A 3,925-nucleotide genomic window follows, 5' to 3' on the forward strand; every position below is an offset into this window, starting at 1 on the left:
AATAAAAAATTATAAATATATATAATATTATATTTTAAATAATAAATATATATTTATATATAATGCATATTTATTAATTTATATATATATAAATATATATATATAAATATATGTATACCAATCGGTTTGGTTAACTGCCGGTTTTCTATATTGGTCAATCAAAATCGAATCGATACCTTCGGTTTTTTTAAAACACCGAACCAAAACCAAATCGACCGATTCGATTAACTGATTTTTTTGTTCGATTTCAGTCAATTTAGTTTTCGTTTTTTGCTCACCCCTATGGTTTAAAAAAAAATAACGCTGATGGCAAATTATAGGTAAACATAAGAGGAGCTCTTATGTATTTGACCGAAACCCCAGCCAGGTCAAATAAATGGCTGTAGAGCAGATTTCCACGCTCTGAAACCCCCCATAGTTTGAAACCGCTCCCTCTTTGCAAGTCACGACTTGCAAATCTCTCTACAAGTCGCACAATCATTCCCTCTCCCTCTCTCTGTTTAGAGAGAGTTTCTCTCTCGTGTTTCTCGAGGCTCTATCAATCTCTCTGTTGGGGTGACTCCCTTCTTGGAGTCCCCCCTTTTCCTTTATTCTCTCATTTATTTTCTTGTTTTTTTTTCTTCTTTTTGTAGGTGCTTTGACAAAGGGGTTACTTGATCTTGGATCCTGTATTGGCCTTTTGATACTGGTGGGTGTTGCTTTACGTTTTTGTTGTCTATGGTTAAGTCCATTCATGATTCTCCGACAGAAGCAATTCATGGTCAGTTCCATTTGCAGTTCTTCAGCGAATGCCGTATTGGAAAGCAGTTACAATATTTGGTATCGATTGTAATGTTTGGGGCTCTGTCCTCTTTTGTGGATCTACTCCAACCATGCTATTACCGGCTCTTGCAATCTCTTTTGGGAACATCTATTGTCTTTTCTCTCACGCGTTTGTGGTGGATTGGAGTTATGCTTTTCCACTTATGTTGGTGATTTTTTCACCTTTGTTGGGTTACAAAAATTCATTTATTCACCCATTTCTATTTATATATTTTGTTCTTCTTAAGAAATTGTATTTGGGCTCTGATCGGCATTATTGGCAATTCTATTTACTTGTATCAATTTCTTGGATGAATGAAAATATAATTTTAGCCTTCAAAATAAATAAATAAACGGCTTCCGCATTCCGTAGCTACATTTTTCGAATATATAGAATTACAAATTTGACCTCATAAGGACATAATTCTTGTTCTCAACTGTCAATCATATAAGGCAAAAGTTAATTTTAGCTCGGTAGACAGACCAACCCTGTAAAAGCAACACGAAGCTTCACTCGATACAACTATATGTGCATAAAGTTCCGACTATACGAACAGTTAATAAATCAATGACACCATAATTTTGTCTGAGTTTGAGCCGGCCTGGGCTAGCTTCTAAGCCATATAAGTAGAGTGGCTTGGACTGACTTTGGGCCTGGCCAAATCCAAACTGCCTGGATATGGGCTGTCATTGCCCAAACCTATCTTGGTATGAATTGCAGCCATTTTGATACTAACCATCCAAGTTTTCAATCAATCCGAGAAGTCCATTGACTCTGGTTTCTTTTTTCAAGGATTATTAATTTTATCTTTTTTAAAGATTTTTCCTTCATTAATATTGTCATTTTTGTGATTATTTAATAGAATAATTAACTTTAATACCGTTAAATGGTATGATAGACTAAAAATGGCAGTAAAATTAAATATAAAACTGAAAAAAGCTGACCAGTCCTTCAACATGTAAAAATTAAGGCTCTGTTTGGTTTATGGGAATAATGGTTTGGAATCAGAATTGGACTAATCATTTGGTTGGGTGGACTCAATCTGATTTTCATTCTTGGTGGAATGACATTCCCTCATTTAAGAGAACTAGTAAGCGTGCACGTGACAATTCTAGATGATGATAATGATAGGAATAATGTATCCAAATTTTTATATAAAATTTATGTATTTTTTTTTATTTTTTGTTTTTCACTATTAATCAAATGCATACTGCAGAATTTGGATCTGATTATTTAAACACTTCATATTGGGCTACAAAGTTTTGGGTAACATTGGTAGGCCTATCTATTTGGATGGACTATTCTTTTTGTAATGTTTTATCTTCCTAGTGTATACTTTTTTGTTTATTTACAAAAAAACTATAAGATTTAAAGAGGGGGAATTGAATGATGTGAAAATTGTAGTTCAAACTATATTTTAAACCTCACAACTAAATATGGATTAAATTCAAAAAATGGGTATTTTAGTTAGAAGAAAGTTCTATGATTTTATTCATATTTTTAATAGTAATGTAAATATGGAGTTCTAGATGTGTTCAATTTTTCCTATAATTTTTTATTTCCATGTGTGTAAAAATAATACTGTTATTTATGCTTATTTTTGTTTAATATGTAAATATATGATATTATACATGTGCCAAAATGTTTGTTTTTGTAAAATTTATATATTTTATATTTTGTTTGTTTTTTATATTTTATTAATTTTTATTATTTAATTATGACATTCAATGTTGATAGATTTGACCCAAAAGTTGGACTATTGATCTTTGCCAAATAAGACAAATAATTTCATTTTTTGTTAGTTTTAGATTATATATTTCATTTTCATCATCAATAAAAATATCATAAATGTGTATTTTTCTACATTTTTGTAATTTTTTATATTCATTTCTATTTAAAAATTGTATTATCTAACTATGACTTCGTGGGTTGGCCTGTTTGATTTGGATAGTTGAATTGCTTAGTCATCACAGGGATAAAAAATGATTTTCTTTTTGAGTAAGTTTTGAAATATATTGGTTTATATTTTTAAAAGTATTAGACATATATCTAATTAGTAGCATTTATTAGTGAAAAATTAATTTAAATATGGAATTTAATAAGAGAGAATGTGAGTTAATAACTTAAATACAAGAATTAATGAAGGGGATTAAATGAGGTGAAAAACATTAATTAAAATTACCTTTTCAATCGTCATAATTAGGGACGGACTAAATAACAAATGTGGGCATTTTAGTAAAGAAAAGTTTCACACCCTCATTAGCACTTTTTATAATAATATGGATAGATATAATAACATAGATGGTCATTCACTCCTCCTCCCTTGGGAATGAGAACCCCATTCCAATTCTGATTCCGTTTGAATTCAAACAGATGGGGAAATAGCCATTTGGAATCCAATTCTAAGGGATTTTCATTCCAATTATGATTCCGATTGTGAATCAGATGGGCCCTAAAAATTATCAAAAAACTGGACCTAGAAAACTTAGAGACCTAATCAGCCCCCCACTACGTCCCACACCACATCCCCACCATGTATTGAAACATCTCCGGATGATGATATCATTATTCCTGATATTATCATCGGGAAATATTCCCAATATACGGCAAAAATATGCTGTGGAATGGGGGACTGATTTGAACTCGAAAACTCATTCGTTCACTGGTTCATTGATTGGATTGTTTGGTCCACTTCAAGTGGATAAATTGATACAGAATTCAGCATTCACTGTTCCATCTCGTGAGTGATGATGTGAACGAATGTGATAGGTCGGAATTCGGACCATTTAATTAGGGGAGTTAATTTGTGGCCCGGCCGATAAATTCTGGGCTTGGACCTCGGTTTTGTGATTTAATGTTCAGCTGACACTCGTCCGTTACGGGCCTTACGGCCCTACGGGGCTACGAGTCGTGACGGGTGGGTGGTGACTCGAGTGACTCGTGAGCCTGCTTCATAACTACGGTGTCGTTCAAACCGCTTTTTTCGGACTGCCAAAGACACCCTCATCTTTTGAACCAGAGACCCCGCGAAAAATCACATCAAGGTCCCCAACTAGGGGTAATTATGTAATAACAGTATGAAGACAACAAATACATGGACTGCACGAAATAGGTCTCTCTTAT

This window comes from Nelumbo nucifera, chromosome 1 (genome assembly GCF_055504915.1).
Source record: "Nelumbo nucifera cultivar China Antique chromosome 1, China Antique-T2T, whole genome shotgun sequence".
Taxonomy (NCBI): Eukaryota; Viridiplantae; Streptophyta; class Magnoliopsida; order Proteales; family Nelumbonaceae; genus Nelumbo; species Nelumbo nucifera.